This window comes from Aethalodelphis obliquidens, unplaced genomic scaffold (genome assembly GCF_003676395.1).
Source record: "Aethalodelphis obliquidens isolate GAN/ISIS:26980383/991018 unplaced genomic scaffold, ASM367639v1 scaffold97, whole genome shotgun sequence".
NCBI classification, from domain to species: Eukaryota; Metazoa; Chordata; class Mammalia; order Artiodactyla; family Delphinidae; genus Aethalodelphis; species Aethalodelphis obliquidens.
In genome coordinates, this window is record NW_020838041.1 from 2,053,382 (window position 1) to 2,072,745 (window position 19,364).

The 19,364-nt window shown below is 41.7% G+C and overlaps 1 long non-coding RNA gene across 2 annotated transcripts; it reads left to right on the forward strand.

Moving 5' to 3' along the window:
* Window positions 1-215: 215 nt before the first annotated feature.
* LOC113614448 (uncharacterized) lies at window positions 216-19,001 on the forward strand. Of its 2 annotated transcripts, none has more exons than XR_003430637.1 (3): window positions 216-530; window positions 13,981-14,111; window positions 16,439-19,001. It is a non-coding gene; the product is annotated as an uncharacterized LOC113614448 (long non-coding RNA). The 2 variants fall into 2 exon arrangements; XR_003430638.1 differs by lacking the exon at window positions 13,981-14,111 and having other exon boundaries at window positions 16,439-16,606; window positions 18,401-19,001.
* The last annotated feature ends 363 nt before the right edge of the window (window positions 19,002-19,364 follow it).

Genomic DNA, 19,364 nt, shown 5'->3' on the forward strand with positions numbered 1-19,364 from the left:
TCCGGCTGGTTGTAAATCCCGGAGACTGGTTGAACCGGGCGGGTTCCGTGGGGAGGGGCGGATGTGGGGATCCTCCTGGAAAAATTCGCTTAATCTAGTGGGCGGGGCTGGAGGAAAAGAGTCAAGGCGCCGGGAAAGGGGCGGGGGCGGGGACGGGGGTGGGAGTGGGGGGGTCGGCAAGCTTGGAGGCGGGGGTGGGAGGGGTGTTGCGGGCAGTGGGTGAGGCCCCGTGGGCCCCGAACCCTGATCTGCTTCTAGCCGGCGAATAACTGGAATTAACGGAGCAGGTTTAGTGTGCACGTGAGATACTCTGGACCTTTCCACCCGCCCCACCCGACTGCGGGGATAGTCACACAGTCACGTGCCGGGTGGGTCCCGGGGGTCGCACTTCGCTGGAGCTGGTCCCCGAGCCGCTGGCAGTGAAGTGACGGGGAAAGCGCGGGACCGGAAGGAGGGACGCAGGGCTCCAGGACTTCCAGCGCTTTCAGGCTAATACTGGATGCACACGAAATCACATGTTGAGCAAATATGTAAGTTTTAAAGCACACTGAGAAAACGGAAGCCTGTGACTCCACATTATCCACGTGGAGCATATATACGGGCGCTTCCCGTGTTCTACCCCTTGCTTCTTTCCTCGACCACCCCTGTCCTGAACTTTGTCTCTACTTGACATTCTTAGTCGTTTGATTATAGGTGGAGGCATTCCCAAAGGATATATTGTTTGACTTTTCTCTTTTTGAGCTTTATACAAATGATACACAGTCTTGTGGGATTTGCTTTTATCGTTGAACGTTTCTTTGATTCACCCAAGCTGTTAAGTGTAAGCAAGCTGTAGAACATTTATTTTCACTGCTGTAACATTGCGTTTCTGTGAAGTCGTTTATGTCCAGTTGTTTATCCATTTTTCTGTGGACACTTGTCTCCAGTATTTTGTTATTGTTCGAGGCAAACCGACCGTGAAGCTAATGAAATTGGAGTTTCAGGGCCCCTCCCATGGGTCTCTCCCATCGACCCGAAAGAGGAGCCTTGCCAGTGTGTTCCCATGGTCATATGTTTGTAAAATCTACAGAAGGAAGACATTTAAACCACGATGGAAGAGGGCCACTTTCTCTTTACGTTCCTGCGCCCCCTCCTTCAGCCCTTTTCAGCTTGGGTGATACACGGCTGCAGGCATTTGGGGTTGAGCCAAGGTGGGTTGCATCAGGGATGCGTTTGAGTTCAGTGGAGAGTATGTGTGAGGTTTGCAGTCTTCAATGTCAGGCTCTTGCTTTTCGCCCCAGGGTAGGAAGGTGCATGAACAGATGGTCATATCAGAATAGGAATGTCCCACAACATCCAGCACCTGACCTATGTGTGTGTTGGGGCAGAAACCTAGTTTGAAATGTAGGGAGCTGGAAGCTAATCTGAAAAAACTCAGATGTGTAAAATTGTAAGTGGAGGATCCAGTTCTGACCTGGAAGTTCTCTCCTGTCAGGAACGTAGTCATGCTTCTATGTTTATAAATGCACTTTACATGTTTCCTTTAATGATGAGAATCACACAAAGTAAAATTTGTCAGATTCTCTGAGTTTGTAGGCCATAACCCTATAACAGAACTACAGTGAGTCTGTCTGGATGTGAAGACACATGTTTTCTACATCCCAAATATTAATAATAAAAAATGTTCAGTAAACTATGTTAGAAGAAGGGCAGTCTTCTCATTTTCTCTATGGAAAGTGATGTTGTGGAAATCATTGTCATATAAAGAGGGGATTAAGCCTATGCAGCCAAAAGAATGAAGGAAAAGGGTATAGAGGTGTGTGAGACAGTTAATTTTAAAATTAGTATGGTACTTTCCTGGGTTTCGTCACATTTGCAATTTGTTGTGATTTTTCTCCAATTACATAAGCTCATGCCTGACAAAACCTGAGCCTGCCTGGGTGATACTCACAAGGCTGGCAAGGGCCTTCCTGTGCACAGCTCTTGCACTCGTCTCAGTTGAACCCAGGAGTAACAGGACTGGATCAGAGGGATGGGGTATACAGCTTTACACGATGTTGCCAAAATGTTTTCAAAGTGCTGGTACCAATCTATACTGCCACCAGCACGGATCAGCCCTTTCCTGTTATTCCACATTCTTTCCAATCATTGTTTTGGTCAAACTTCTTAATTTTTGCTAGTCTACTGAGAGTAAATTGGTACAAGATTATGGTCTTAATTTGCATTCTCTAATTACTGATAATGTCGAACATTTTTTCATGTGCTGATTGTTCATTCATGTTTCTTTTCCTCTTCTAAGCGTTTTTATTTTAAAAAAACATTCTGGATACCAATCTTCTGTCAATTGTATGTGTTGCAAATATTTTCTCCCTGTTTATAGCGTGTGTTTTCAAATATTTTTTTAAAATTTTGACTTCTGATTTTGAAAAAAAAATATCAAACTTACAGAAAAGTTTCAGGACTAATACAATGAACTCCTGTATACCCTTCACATAGATTCACAGTTTGCTGTATTTGTGTGTAAGAGAGACAAGATACAAATTATTTTTGCTGAACCATTTGAGAGTAAGTTGCAGCATGCACCTCTGAAAACAATGATGTTTCCTTATGTTGGCACAGAACAATTTTCAAATGTAGGTAATTTAGCACTGATATGATACGTCTAATATACAGTCCACATTGAAATTTCATCAGTTGTTCCAATAATGTCATTTAGACCAGGGGTCCCCAACCCCCGGGCCACACAGAAGGAGGTGAGCGGTGGGTGAGCGAGCGAAGCAGCATCTGCGCTCTCCATGGCTGACATTACCGCCTGAACATATCTCTCCACTACCCCCCTCCAACCCCTGTACGTGGAAAAATTGTCTTGCACGAAACCGGTCCCTGGTGCCAAAAAGGTTGGGGACCAATGATTTAGAGCAATCCCCCGCACCCCCAGGCCAGGGTCCAGTCCAAGATCTTTTCACTTTCTTTATTTCTATACTATCTTTAGATAAATATTAAGTTTAGCGTAGTTAAATATGTCTATCCTTTCCTTTGTAATTAGCAAACTTTGATGTCTTAAAAAAATCCTGATCTTGCCAGGGGTTGAAGGGAGGGAGGGATGAATGGGCAAAGCACAGGGAATATTTAGGGCAGTGAAACTATTCTGTGTGACACTGTCATGGGGTACACATGTCATTATACCTTTGTCCAAACCTGTGGAATGTACAAGTGGAGTGAACCCTAATGTGAACCGTGGACTCTGGGTGATGGTGATGCATGTCTGTAGGTTCGTTGAAGCAAACGTGCCATCTGGTGGGGGGGGGGGGGGGCGTTGATAATGGCGGGGCTGGGCCTGTGTAGGGGCAGCAGGTAGACGGGGCATCTCTGTACCTTCTCAGTTTTGCTGTGAACCTAAAGCTGCTCTAGAAAGTAAAGTCTATCAAATAGAAAAAAATATCCTTGTCCACCCTGCTATCTGAAAGGTATTTCTTCCAATTGGGGGGAAATTTTTAAAGTTTTGCCTTCTACATTTAAATCATTAATCCATAGGGAATTGGGTTTTGTCTGGTATGAAGTAGGGCTCCATTTCCTTTCCTTTCCTGTTTTCCAGATAGCCAGCCAATTGTCCAAACACCCTATATTGACTAGAATCCTTTCTCCAGTGACCTGTGGTTACCATCTCTGGTCATATATCAAGGCCCCAAAGTCTGTTTCTGGACTCACTATTCTCTTCCTAGTTTTCTGTCCCTGTGCCAGTACCCTTCTGCCTGAATTACTATAGCTTTATACATTTTGCTGTCTGGTTGAGCAGGTTTGTTCAGGATTGGCTTGGCTATTCTTGGCCCTTTTTTCTTGCGCATACATTTTAGGATCCACTTGTCAATTTCCACAAAAAAGTCCTGATGTGATTATGATTGGAAATGCATTAATTCTGTAGGTCAATTTGGGGGGAGAATTGAAATTCCTATAGTAAGATTTTGCTATATATCTCTAGTTATTTAGGTTTTCTTTAATGATTTCTATAGAATTTCTAATTTTCTTTAGAGATACTTGCTCATCTTTGGTCAGATTTATTCTAGATTCATTACAGTTTATGTCATTATCATAAATGTGTCTTAAACTTATGTTTTTGTTTTTAATAAGATTTTTTGGTGACTTTTTATTTATTTATTTTTTTGGCTGCGTTGGGTCTTTGTTGCTGCGTGTGGGCTTTCTCTAGTTGTGACGAGTGGAGGCTACTCTTAGTTCTCATTGCAGTGGCTTCTCGTTGCAGAGCATGGGCTCTAGGCGTGCAGGGTTCAGTAGTAGTGGCACATGGACTCAGTAGTTGTGGCACGAAGGCCCTAGAACGCAGGCTCAGTAGTTGTGGCACATGGGCTTAGTTGCTCTGCAGCATGTGAGATCTTCCCGGACCAGGGATCAAACCCCTGTCCCCTGCATTGGCAGGTGGATTCTCAACCACTGCGCCACCACGGAAGTCCTTAAACTTATGTTTTTGAATTATTTGCTGGTTTATAAAAATGAAATTGATTTTCACATATTGATATTTTAGCCACCTTGCTAAATGCTCTTCATATTTCCAATAATATGTAGATTATTTTTAGTTTTCTATTTAGAGGGTCACATCTTAAGTAATGACAGTTTTGTTTTTCCTTTCCTTTTCTTTCTCTTACCTTATCATGCTGGCTACCATCTCCAGCACGGGGTTGAATACATGTGATGATAGCAGACATTCTTGTCTAGTTCCTGGTTTTAAAACACTTTAATTCACACGTTTCCTCATTAGGAATGACGTGTGTTGCAGGTTTTTCAAATACCCTTTATCGAGTTAAGGATGTTCTGTTTCATTGTGAATTTGCTAAAAGTTTCACCATGAAAGAGTACTGGATTTTATCAAATGCTTTTTTCCTTTTTTAATCTGTTGAGATCAGCAAAAGCATTTCCCCCTTATCTAGCAATATGAAGAATTATATTTATAATTTAAAGGTTTTTCAAATGTTAAACACCTTTGCATTCCTGAAATAAACCTAATTTGTCCATAATATATTTTATATATCTGATATTTTATGTTAACTTTTTGTTTAGGATTTTTGAGTTTATAAGTAAAATTGATCTGTAATTTTCCTTTCTCACGCTATCCATGGTTTTACAGGCATCAAAGAATGAATTAGGGAATATTTCTTTTTTTCCCTCCATTATTCTCTGGAATAAATGATATAATATTGAAATGACCTGTCTGCTGAAAGTTTGGCAGAGCTCCCTATAAATTATCTGGGTGTCGAGTTTTTTGTGTGTGGGTAGGAAGATTTATTGTTTTTCACAGTCATAGAACTATTCAGCCTTTCTTAAGGAATTCTTGGGTCAGTGTTGCTAAGTTATATGTGTTTTAATGTTCTTTTCAACTGTTTCATATTTACTTTCAGAAAGTTCTTCATTTTATCTTTTTAAAATGTATTTTATATATGATATTATGTCTCTTTTTCATTAATACTGACTTGATCTTTCTCTCATTTTTTTTCTTAATCCATCTCACCAAAAAGTTTGTCTCATTGTACGTTTTCCAAGAATCAACTTTTGACCTTGTTGATCCTCTTTATTGCAAGTTTGTTTTCCATTTCACTGCTTTATGTTTTTTCTCTCTCTACTACTGTCTTCAGATTATTCTATTTTTCAGTTAATGAGTTTAGCATATTCACCTTTAATCTTTCTGTTTTTCTAATATAAGCATCTAAGGCTATAAGTTTTCCTCAAATACTGCTTTTTCTGCATCCCACAAGTTTTGATACATAGTATTTTTATTCAGTTCTCGTATATTAAAATGTCTGTTGTTATTTCTTCTTTAAACCATGAGTTATTTAAGGACTTTTAATTTATTTATTTTTATTTTTGGCTGTGTTGGGTCTTCGTTTCTGTGCAAGGGCCTTCTCTAGTTGTGGCAAGCGGGGGCCACTCTTCATCGCGGTGCACGGGCCTCTCACTGTCGTGGCCTCTCTTGTTGCGGAGCACAGGCTCCAGACGCGCAGACTCAGCAGCTGTGGCTCACGGGCCTAGTCGCTCCGCGGCATGTGGGATCCCCCAGACCAGGGCTTGAACCCGTGTCCCCTGCATTAGCAGGCGGACTCTCAACCACTGCGCCACCAGGGAAGCCCAGGACATTTTAATTCAAAATGTACTTATGTTTTGTTCATATATATTTGTTGCATTGTGGCCAGAGAATCAAAGATCCTGGAGGCTTGCTGTATGAGCTGGTCCATGGTCAATTTTTAGAAATCGTCTAAACCAAAGAAGAATGTTGATTTCACCAGCAGGTAGATAGGTGCAGGGATGTATATCAAATAAAGCAAGCTTGGTAGTTCAGACGTTTTACACCTTTACTAACGCTCATGCTCAGATTTGCCTGTCAGTGTGCCTGTCTGTCACCCATGAATAGATAAAATAGGTCAGTCAATCTCTTATTAAAATGGTGGATCTGTCCATTTTTCCCTGTAGTTCCAGCAATTTTAGTTTTGTGTATTTGGGGGCCATTTTATTTTAGAATCAGTGTGTACAAAGAAATGTAAGCATCAATATGTCTTAGAATCTTAGATTTGAATACATTTACCAGAGTCCAATCATAGCCCCTGCCACTCTCCGTACCCAAACAGGAGGAGTTGTGTTACCGCACGTGACCAGTTGACTTACTAAGTACTTTTAGAGGCAGTGAACTTCTTACCTTACAGGGAAGCCCAGTTCTTCATTGGAGATCTCTGCTTAATTATAATTACCATTTAATTAGCCAGCATTGTGCAAAGCATTTTACAAACATTATCATGTTTAATTCTCAGTACAATCTTATAAAGTAGGTATTTTATCTGAATTGCACTAATGAAGAAACAGGTAACATTCACAAGTGTTTCTTTTTTTTTTTTTTTTTTTGCGGTACGCGGGCCTCTCACTGTTGTGGCCTCTTCTGTTGCGGAGCACAGGCTCCGGACACGCAGGCTCAGCGGCCATGGCTCACGAGCCCAGCCGCTCTGTGGCATGTGGGATCTTCCCGGACTGGGGCACGAACCCGTGTCCCCTGCATTGGCAGGCGGACTCTCAACCACTGCGCCACCAGGGAAGCCCCCACAAGTGCTTCTTTACGTTGGGCCTAAAACCATGTCCCCTTAACTTTCAATCAAGGGACCTGGTTCTAACCATCGTTTCTAGCATTCCCAGCACTTTCTAATCCTTTGGAAACCTCAGAACTAGTTCAAGCTAATACGTGTTGCATAACCCTGCCCTGCCTGACGCTCATCAGTTTTCTCATAGAAGATTTGGACCCTTGTTGTATACATGCCTCTTCTTACTATGACTTTAAGAAAACTAGTCAGTCTTTTTCTTCTGTTTTTTCTTTTTCAAAAACTAGGCAATTTTTACATGTGGGATGTTTCATTCTTAATATATAGCCTAGTGAGTTAAACTCATTTCTGCACGTGAGTTAGGCATGCTACATGAAGCCTACTATTAAACATCGAGCCCTTCATCTTTTGGCGTTAATAAGTCAACCTCAGAACCACTCAGGCCTCACATGTGGCTCTACCCCACCATATGCTCTTTTGTAACGAGCTCAGAGTCAGATTTCCTCCTAGGCCTCACCAGAGCACAGTCTAGTTAACCTAAGCTGCGACTCCTTCTTTCTGCACAAAACGTCTTCACCGACATGGTTTTCAGATGGTCTTTTAATTGTGGGACCACGGGAAGCCTTACGCATGGTAGTTCACATGGGGATCACAGATGGCATGATGAATGCATTGTTCTTATGCATTATGCTTTATGGCAGGGAGGGACGGGAAACTATCCAGGGTGACTCAGTTAGACAAGAGTTGTGGAATGCGTACATCCTGCATAACCATGCTAAGAGTTTGCCTTAGGCTGTGTCTTAGAACCGGAAATGCTGCAAGAATGTGAGCTGACCTGTATGTTATCCTCATGCGCTGTTCAGACATGTACAGAAATAATAATGCCTATCGTTCTCTGATTCCGGGGACCTTCAGTCTCACACCTATTCGTTTATAGCTACTCCTTTTTTTTTTTTTAATTGGGGTATAGTTGATTTACAATGTTGTGTTAGTTTCAGGTGTACAGCAAAGTGATTCAGTTATAAATATATATATTACTCCTTATTCCTTTAGTATGGAGGCTTGGAAACCCGTATAACTTACGTCGAGGGGAAGACAGGAAAGCACAGGTTGATAGCATTTGGCTGCATGGATACTTTTTTCACTTGTATCATCACAATGAATCAGACCACAACTTGGACTCAACTACTTTCTGCCGTCGGTGACTTTTCCCGATAAGCACTATGACAAAATCTTCAAGTTCTAAAAATTGATTTACTCATTCAAGGGATTTCTGGCATCTACCACATGGCGAGCGTAGGAATACAATGATGAACAAGAAAGACGTAGTCTCTGTCTTACAGTAGAGGTGGGGCGATAATTACACAGTAAGTGCTGTGACAGGGGACGTACAGAATGTCGGAGGAGTGTGTAGGATGGGAACATAAACCAGACGTGGGGGAAAAGAGAAGGCCTTCCAGAGGAAATGACACCTAAGCTGAGATCTGAAAGGCCAAAGATAAATTGGGACAATTGACACAGGAAAAAGAGGAGGAGGGAAAGGCCCAAAGTGAGAGTACGACACATGCAAGGAACTGAAAGAAGTTAGGGATCATCTGCTTAGGCCAGGTTACGCTGCAGTAACAAGTGACTCCAATTCTCAGTGGCACACAACAACAACAGTGGTTTATTTCTCATTCATGCTGCGATGTGGAGAAAAGATTGTTGGGCGTAAAACTGAGGGAGGAAGCTGAGGTAATAATTCAGGCTGGAGCAGACGGTGGCCTGAACGCAGGTAGAGGCCATGGGGATACAGAGGAGTGGACGGGATCAAGAGATGCATACGAAGTAGAGTTACTAGCTCTCCCTGGTTGACTGGATGTGGAGGGTGAAAGAAAGGAACCATGGTTGACACTCGAGTTGCTTTATTCTAACCACAGAGCAGAGCAGGAAGATTAAAGCTTTTATAGAGATGAATTTAATACAATAGCGTGATAAATATTTTATTGTGAATAATTTTAGAAACGTCTTCCTACTAATCTTGAACACATCATAGAGTTAATGATCTTGGTAATCATATTATTCCTTCTGCCCAAACTCCTGGCACAGATGTATTCACAGAACTACATAGTTCTTGGCAGTGAGGCTTCTGGGATGCCAAATTAGGAGGTGTCTAGTTAAAACTAGGTGTGTGTTACAAATCTAAAACTTCATCCTAAAACTTGAACTTATGGGACTTCCCTGGCGGTCCAGTGGTTAAGACTTCACCTTCCAATGCAGGGGGTGCGGGTTCTATCCCTGGTCAGGGAGCTAAGATCCCACATGCCCAGCGGCCAAAAAACCAAAACATAAAACAGAAGCAATAGTGTAACAAATTCAATAAAGACTTTAAAAATGGTCCACATCAAAAAAAAAAAAAATCTTAAAAATACCCCTCGAACTTACAAAGTCATTGGATGGTTAGAAAAAGTAGACTGGTACTGAGCAGTTGTCAGGGAGGAAGAAATTTCCCTCTACCCTTCTAGGTTCTTCTGGATGGTCTAAGAATTAAATTGACATGAAACGTTAACAGGAGAAAATCACGCAAAGTTTCATAACATGTCTTCATGGGAGAGATCCACAAAAACTGAGTAACTCCCCCAAACGGCCAAAACCCTCACCTTAAATACCATCTTCAACTAAAGACAAAAGAGGAAGTTGCGGGTAGTGGTTTGGGACCTCAAAGGGGAGGAAGGCCATTTACATGGAGATGGAAAAGCAAATGCTTGGTGAGCGAGTTTGCTGAGCCAGCAGACACAATGGGACAGAGTGGACTCTGGTCTCCAGGCCCTGCCGACTTCCCCACCACACCGACCCGGCCCGTATTCTTTGCAGAGATCTCTGGCGATAGCTCTATTTTGGGAACAGGCCCTCTATCGAAATTCTTTTAGGCAGCTGGGGGAAGGTCAGAGTTTCTCCCTGCATCTTTTGGCCTTGATTGTTTTCAGCTCAAAATAATCCATGTCCCAAAGAGACATTTTGGGGTGGAAATTTTGGTCCCCTACACTATAAAGTCTGCATATGTAGACCTTAGCGAAGGGAGGTACATACAGTTTTCATTAGATTAAACACTGCAAAGCTGGTATACTCTGAAGACGTCATACAAGAGCTGTGCCCGTTGGAACACTTAGAAATCTGCCAGTGTGCGTCCATTTTCCAGAGGGAAAGATGCTGCGTGGACTGTCCCTTTCAAGATTAGGCCTGTTTCTGGGACATTAAATTCTCAAGAGATCTTTTTTTTTCTTTTTTAAATATTTATTTATTTTTTTGGCTGTGTTGAGTCTTCATTGCTGCGCGCGGGCTTTCTCTAGTTGTAGCGAGCAGGGCCTACTCTTCGTCGCGGTGCGCGGGCTTCTCATTGTGGCTTCTCTTGTTGCGGAGCATGGACTCTAGGCGCGCGAGCTTCAGTAGTTTCAGCACGCAGGCTCAGTAGTTGTGGCACATGGGCTCTAGGGCGCACGGACTTAAGTACTTGCGGCATGTGGGCTCAGTAGTTGTGGCGCACAGGCTTGGTGGCTCCGCGGCATGTCAGATCTTCCCGGACCAGAGATCAAACCCGCGTCCCCTGCATTGGCAGGCAGGTTCTTAACCACTGGACCACCAGCTAAGTCCCCTCAAGAGATCTTAAGTTTTTCCAAGGCAACTCTAAATTTCTCAGCAGTGGACATATTGAGAGCGGCAATTCAGATATTCTTTTATCTGGCAATAATCTTCCTTCCTCCCAGTTTTCCTTGCCCTACTTTTCCTGCCGTGATCATTTTTCAACCACACTGGGACCACTAGTCTATTAATTTCTCTATTTTCTCCCAACATGTATGCCATCTTATGTCTTCCTTTCCCATCGTATCCAACTTAGATTCTGTACTGTGGGGTTAACTTCAGCACACCTGCCACAAACCTTGGTGGTTTCGTTCAGTTGCTTCATTTGAAATGTTCACTTTCAGTGACAGTTTACCTAGTGCAGCAAAACAAATCAGTACTTCATATAGGAGAAGAAAATAACATTAAACTGAGATATTTAAGACAGGGGGAAGAGTTGGTTATTTGACTTTAAGTCAAGCTATCAAAAACTATTAGTTTTGAGATGTCCCTCTTTGTGTAAGTCTATGATAAAATGTGAATTTAGAATTAGTCAAGATTTCAATGAGGGACGCTTAAGCTCTTATATGTATCAAGGACTTAAAAATATTCTTACATAGCAATTCCCACTCTAGGTTTTTTCCTTATAAACTAATTACTGATACACATAAGGTATATTTTGGGTGTATTTTTTTTTACGTCATTTGATGATAATGTTGTTGTGGTAACAGCCTAAATATTCACCAAAAGGGAATTAAATTAATATTGTATATCTGTACAATGGAATAAAAGGCAGCCATTAAAACTTATGTTGAATATTTAATGACATGAGAGGATGTTAGTGATTTCTTTTAAAAAAAAAAGGTTAAAAACTGTATTTAGTATGATCCAGTTATTTTGAAAAATATTAATAAATACCCAGAAAAAAAGAGGGAGGAGTTGTGGCAAATATTAATAGTAGACATTTAGATCAGTGGAATAAAATTGAAAGTCCAGAAATAAATCCTTACATTTATGGTCAACTGTTTTTCAATAAGGGTGGCAAGAAAATTCAGTAGGGGAAAGAATAGTCTTTTCAGTAAATGGTGGTGGGACCAGATATCCACATGCAAAAAATGAAGGTGGGTCCCTGCCTCACACTATACACAAAAATTCACTCAAAATGGACAGACTCAGATGTAAGAGCTAAGATGTTAAAACTCCTGGGAGAAAACATAGGAGTGATCTTCATGACCTTGGGTTAGGCAAAACCTTCTTAGATATGACACCAAAAGCACAAGGGACAAAAGAAAAAAATAGATCAGTTTAAAACTTTTGTGCTAGAAATGATGTCAAGAAAGTGAAAAGACAGCTCACAGATTGGGAGAAATGATTTGTAATTCATATATCTGATAAGAGGCTTATATCCAGAGTATATAAAGAGGTCTGCAGCCCAACAATAAAAAGAAAAGTAACCCAATTTTTAAAAGGGCAAACAGTTTGAATAGACATTTCTCCATAGAAGATATACAAATAGCCAATAAACATAAGAAAAAAACTCTCAACACCATTATTTATTAGGGAAATACAAATCAAAACCACAAGGAGATACCACTTCACACCAACTAGGATTGCTATTTAAAAGAGAAAAACGACAGACAATAAAAAGTGTTATATGGAGAAACTGGAACCTTCTTACATTGGTGACGGGAGTGTAAAGTGGTACACAACCATTCTGGAAAGCAGTCTAGCAGTTGCTCAAAATGTTAAGCATAGAGTCACCATGTAACCCAGAAATTCTACTCCTACACTCCAAGAGACTCAAAAAGAGGTGTTCAAACAAAAACTTGTACAGGAATATTCATAGCAGCATTATTCCCGACCATCAGAACCTGGAAACGATCCAATGTGCGTCATAAATGGATTTTTAAAAAGCGGCATATCCATACATTGGAATATTATTCAGCAATAAAAAATTAAGTACCGATACATGCTACAATTTGCATGAATCTTGGAAACATTAAGGGAAGTGAAAGAGGTCAGTCACAGAAGACCACATATTGTGATTCCACTTATATGAAAGGTCCAGAATAAGCAGATTTACAGAGACAGGAAGCAGATCGGTGGTTGTCTAGGGCTGAGTAGGGGCCGCTGTGTGGGGAAAAATGGGAAGTGATGGCTAATGGGTTTCTTTTTGGGGTAATGGAATGTTCTAAAATTATATTGTGGTGATGGTTGTACAACCCAGTACACATATTTTAAAATATTTATACACTTAAAATGGGTGAATTGTACGGTATGTGAATCTCAAGAAAGCTTTCTAAAGTGTTAATAGCTCTTCCTGGAAGGTGAGCTTATGCTGGTTTTTATCTTTTTGTTCATCTGTATCCCCTGCAGTGAACAAGCGTTTCTAGTCGTAAGAAAAAAGAAAGTTATTCGTTTCAATGGTTTGTTGTCTCAGCAAGGTAACTTCTTAGAATTAAGTATAGAAGTTCTTGGGTTTAAGACCATTCTTTTTTTTTTGTTTTGCGGTACGCGGGCCTCTCACTGCTGGGGCCTCTCCCGTTGCGGAGCACAGGCTATGGACGCGCAGGCTCAGCGGCCATGGCTCACGGGCCCAGCCGCTTGGTGGCATGTGGGATCTTCCCGGACCAGGACACGAACCCGTGCCCCCTGCATCGGCAGGCAGACTCTCAACCACTGCGCCACCAGGGAAGCCCCAAGACCATTCTTAAGTTAAATCACTGTCTTCAGAAGCAAACTGCTCCATTCTCCCAAGCCATTCCTACATCTTCTAACTGTCCTCTACTGTAGAATAGAGGAACGTTTCTGTTTTTTTTTTTTTCCATCAAATAATGATATCTGGTGGGTGTTTCTACTTTTCTCGTCTTGTGTGGTGATTCATTCCAGGCTGCATGCCTTTCCATTTTTTTTTTTTTTTTTGCCTTTCCATTTTTGACTTTTCATTGTTTGCTGCATCCCAAGAACCTCTGCACTTTAAAAATCTTAATTTGCAATGGTAATATATTCAGTGTGGTTTCACAAATTGGGTTTAATACTTTAATCCACTTTAGCACATCCTTCCCTTACCCCATGACGGGTTAGCATTTGGTGGTAATCCCTTCACAGTGATAAATACAAGCAACAGTGTTTTGCAAAAAAAAAAAAAATCTTAAATTTCAATTTGACAGTATAATAATATACTGTGGGAATTAAAATGACTGTGTTAAAATAGATTATAAATAGTCTGAAAGATTATATAAAAGTATTTTAAAGAATTGGAGATTTTCTCTTTATTATAGCATATGTTAATATGTTGATTAATTCTTTTTTGCAGGTGGGTGGAGCAATCAGTATCAGATGATAACTGGGCTTAAGGAAAATAACTTTCAAGTCATACTTGCTTAAAAGAGATCTACTTAGTCAAAAGGCTACATTGCTTAAACAGTGAGAAAAATCCATGAATAGGTAATAATATCAAATTTTCTTCTTAGACATAGGCCATGAAATTAGAAATAACTACATTAAAAAGGGGGCGGGAGGACCAGACCACAAAATCTGCTATAATTCATAGAAAAACACTTCCGAAAGTTAAAAGCAGTATAAAATAGAAATTATTATTATTATGTGAAGCAAGAAGATATATGTTCTTAAAGAGCATGAACATAAGCCTTTGCAAGAAATTTCAAGTTGAAGGTTTTTGCTTATGTTTTTGAATTTTTATCCTTGAAGTCAGTGTTCTGAGAAACAGCCGGAGTTCTGCAGAGGCGCCTGGAAATTGGGAGTGTGGGTAGCAGCCTTCAGTTTTCTACCAAGGGGTGATTTCATTTAAATACTCGGTCTGGAGCTTAAAAAAAAAAGGGAAAAAAGCTTGGAAACCAACGCTGGTTTTTCAGTGACCACTTATGTAAACGTTTACATCTTTGCAGTCGTGACCTGCCCCTGAATTCTAAGGTGGAAAAGGGAAAGCCCTTATATGGCGATGCAGGCAGACCCGCAGCTGGGCTAGAACCCGCTGTCAGAAGTGTTTGCTACGTAACAGCCCAGATTTGTGTCAAAGAGCGGAGGATGCAGTTGTGTGTGTACCCCTTGGAGACTTCGCTTATTAAGCAAAAGACCAGAGGGTGGCGCGTCGGAGAAATGCTGTCAAGTACAAGATACACGGTTCCACTCAGGATTATTATGTAATACTTATTTTGGAGGAAAAAGAATCACACTGAGGCTTTATCAGAGCCCTTTGCTAAGATTGCCTGTCTCCTGTCTGCCTCACCTGCTGTAATTCCTTGAGGGTAGAGACCCTGAATTTTCCCCTTTTTGTCACCAACACCTTTGTAAGCCCTGGCACATCAAAAATATTATTACAAGGATGTAATAATCTACCAAGTTACCAACAAAATGATAAGAATTTATTTTCCAGTTTAAGGTAATTGGTGGCTCTCAGAGTAGAGAGAGCTGCTAACAGGAGCTGTTTGCAGATTCTCATTGGGTAAGATAACAACCAAAGGGAGTTCCTGGCCCCTAATATTCTCCACCTTAAACATTCTCGTTCCTACACCTAGAGTATCTCCTTTTTATTTATTTTTAAAATTTTATTTATTTATTTATTTTTGGCTGCGTTGGGTCTTCGTTGCTGTGCACGGGCTTTCTCTAGCTGTGGTGAGCGGGGGCTACTCTTCGTTGCCTCATTGGGGCTTCTCACTGTGGTGGCTTCTCTTGTTGCGGAGCACGGGCTCTAGGCATGTGGGCTTCAGTAGTTGTGGCACGAGGGCTCAGTAGTTGTGGCTCGCGGGCTCTAGAGCGCAGGCTCAGTAGTTGTGGCCCACGGGCTTAGTTGCTCCGCGGCCTGCGGGGTCTTCCCGGAGCAGAGATTGAACCCGTGTCCCCTGCATTGGCAGGCAGATTCTTATCCACTGCACCACTAGGGAAGTCCCAGTATCTCCCTTTTATAAGAGTGGGTCATACAAAAGCTTGTACCACAAGCTTGGTTAGCTTGTTTCTCTGAAAGGTAATAGATTTACCTAATAGGTAATAGGATTACCTAATCCAAGTGTGCCACTTGGATTATTCCTAAAAAGCATTACAAATATTTCTGGATTAGGATTCAACTTTGAGAAACGTGAAGATGCTACATTTCCCAAATCAAATAAGATTTCCCTATGAATATGGCTGCTGCAACTTTACCTCACTTGCTTTCTGTAAATAGCCAAGTATCAATTTGTATGTCTATAATTATAATTTTCATCTTGTGAGTAAAAATATCAGTATTTAGTTTACCTTGCAATTACTTTTAAAAAAAAACATATGCTCTAATCTGAATGTCTGTGTCGTCCCAAAATTGATCTGTTGAAATCTTAACTCCCAACATGATAGTCTTAGGAGGTGAGACTTTGAGGAGATGCTTAGGTCAGAAAGGTGGAGCCCTCATGAGTGGGATTAGTGTTCTCATAAAAGAGACCCCACAGAGCTTCCTCGCCCCTTCCATCGCGTGAGGACACGGTGAGAAGGCACCGTCTATGAATGAGGAACTGGACCCTCGCCAGACACCGAATTGCTGGCATGGTGTTGACCTTGGACTTCCCAGCCTCCAGAATTATGAGAAATAAATTTCTTTTGTTTACAGAATGACCGTCTGTGGTACTTCGGTAGAGCACCTGGAACAGATTAAGACACCGTAGTAGCTTAAATATGTTATACGGTAGGATGTGGAATCGATTTCCTTTTACAACGTAAAAAATTGGAAAATGAATGTAATAAATCATTTTGCTTAGCCTTTCTTATGTTTATCTTTTATGTAGATAGATTTCATAATGACAAAAAAAAAAGAAGAAAAGAAAAGAAGGAACCATGAGTCACCCACAGAGGACGCCAGGGAACTGTGACATAATAAGAAATATGTATGTGGTGTCTACACGGGCTTCCTGGCACAGAGCTCCTGAAACGCTTGGAATTTCTTGAGTGATCAGGTGAAACGAGGCCTCCTTGCTTATTTATAACTAGCCTCTTTCAACCACACCTGAGTTTATGTTAATGAGGTGACTTAGAAAAGACCCTAAGGATGGGACTGAGGGGAGGCTGGGTTGATTAGAGGGTCAGACCCGTCAGCCCCACCCACTGACCTCAGGGGAGGGGCGAGGAGCTGGAGATGGACTTAATCACTAATGGCCAATGATTTAATCGATGACGCCTAAGAAATGAAGCCTCCGTAAAAACCCTAAACAACGGGTTTTGGAGAGCATCTGGGCTGGTGAACACGTCAAAGTCCTGGGAGTGGTGGGCATGGATGCCCCACCCCTCCCCCAATACCTGTGCATCTTGTCCCTTTGGCTGTTCCTGAGTTGTGTCCTTTGTAATAAATGGGTGATAGTAAGTGCTTTCCTAACTTCTGTGAGCAAATGATCAAGCTGAGGTGAGGGTTGTGGGCATCTCCGATTTATAGCTGGTTGGTCAGAAGTGCAGGTACCCGGGATTTGCAACTAGCATCTCAAGTTGGGGATGGTCTTGTGGGACTGTGCCTCTAGCCCGTCTGCACTAACTTCGGGTAGTTAGTGTCAGAATTGCTTCATGGGACAGAGAATCCCACACATCTGGCCTCAGAAGTTTTGTGAGTAGAAGAAATAGTCATAGTTTTCTTTCAGGAACCAACCTATCATTCTAACAACTTATAAATAAAAAGAAAGAATCAAACACTTGTCTGGCCTTCCTGTACAAACTGTACCTGAGGGTAACCACTCGTTGATGAAATGGTTTCCCTTTGTAGAGAGATTCCAGCTAAGAAGCGAAGCAGGCCTCATAGATCCAGAAATATCACAGGGCTGCAGCCTCCAGTGAAAGAGCGGGTGTAAGCAAAGATCACCAACGGCTGCTAAAAGCATTAGGTGAAAAAAGGACAGAACTTGACAGTGTTATGAGTCAGCCTGGCAGGGCCTGGGCCCTCTGAACAATCCCAGCGTCACAGAAACAGACAGATATTCCGTGCTTCCCGATGGAAGCACGCAAAACCACTTACACAGTGTCCATGCCAAAGAAATTGAACCTAAATCTGATTGAGCCTCTAGATGTATGGATTACAGAAAATAGAAGAGACAGAGGAGGCTTTTAAACAACGTCAGTGGCATGCAATTAGCAAGGTTCAGACTGTGGAAAAACTTACAGGAACAAATGACAAATACATTTCCAGGAAAAGAAAGGAAGTGAGCCTGACTGAAACAGAGGAGGAACCCATGGCTTAGAAGAGACATAGAAACTGAATGTAACACGTGACCCTTATTTGGCTCTTAAACAAACTGGTCGTTAAGAAAGAAAAAAATTCAAGAGCTACCCAGAAGGCTTTCTCTACTAAAGGCAGAGACAGGGTCACAAACCCCACCCACTGTCTTTGCCTTTTCTTGGCTTAAATCCTGTAATTAAAGAGGTGTGCCTTTTAGTTCACCCTTCTTGTCCAGAGCTCACACCCTTTACAAGTCAGCACATTAAACCTCATCAGTCACAGACTCTCAGACTTTGCTGAGTTCATGAGCTTGTTTCCCAAGGGCGGGCGTCAGTGAAACATCTACAGCTCGAAGGTGATGATTTTTCTAAAAGCCACTGACTTCATGAGGGTACTGAGCTCCCTGGTCTTTACACGTTTGATTCTTCAGAGTCGATTGCAAGTGATACGCTGGTCAAGGGGGTTGGAGCAGGCCTGGCGAAGATGGTGATGTTCTGATTTCTTGTGTGTTTTGTCTTTGGAATTTTTTTTTTTCTCTATGTCTTCATAGGAATGAACGAGAGTTTAGAAGACCAAATATTTCAAACCAACCAGTGAAGCCCTTTGGTGCGGTTTTGACTCCAAAGCAGCAAGACTGTCTCCTGGTCTCCCAGGGCCATACGCCACGGGCTCACTTTTCAAATTAAGGTGCAATCCAAGTGAAGGTGGAAAGGCAAGGTGTGAGGTCCTTCGACAGCATCCCTGGTAGGTGACCATCCACTCTCTATAAACACCTCCAATAGGAATCTCAGCCACATTTCATGAAGCTTCACTGTTGCCTCACCAGGAACCAGTCTTCCCCATTTCCCAGGACAGCACTTCGAGTCTTAGAGACAGTGTTCTCATCCCCGCCCCGAGTCAGTGATTCCTACCTGGAGTCTCGGGAATGTGAGGGGACAGCCATCCTATTGGACAATAGCAGCTCCTTGGAACAGCCAAGGTTAGCAGTTGGGGGCTTTTCCTTAGATGCCGTGATGCTCTGTTGAGGTTAGAAATTTATTTCAGTGGTTAGGAAACAAGAACATACGCTAAAATCTTTAAAAATGGTTTTATTTTATTTTTTTTAAAGATTTTTCGGTTTGGACATGGACCATTTTTAAAGTCTTTATTGAATTTGTCACCGTGTTGCTTCTGTTTTATGTTTTGGGTTTTTGGCCACGAGGCATGTGGGAGCTTAGCTCCCCCAGTGCAGGGGGTGTGGGATCGAACCCACAGCCCCTGCGTCGGAAGGCGAAGTCTTAACCACTGGACCACCAGGGAAGTCCCTAAAAGTGGTTTTAAAACCACTCTCTTAAGTTTTCTCTTCCCCAGGGTAAACATTGCTTGCTCTTTGAAATATTGGTAATACAGGTTTATATATTTTTTAAAATATAATAAATAATGAAGTATAAATTATATATAAGAAATTACATTATATTATATTATATTATATTAAAATATATATGTATGTTATTAGAAAAGGGTAGCCTCACCCA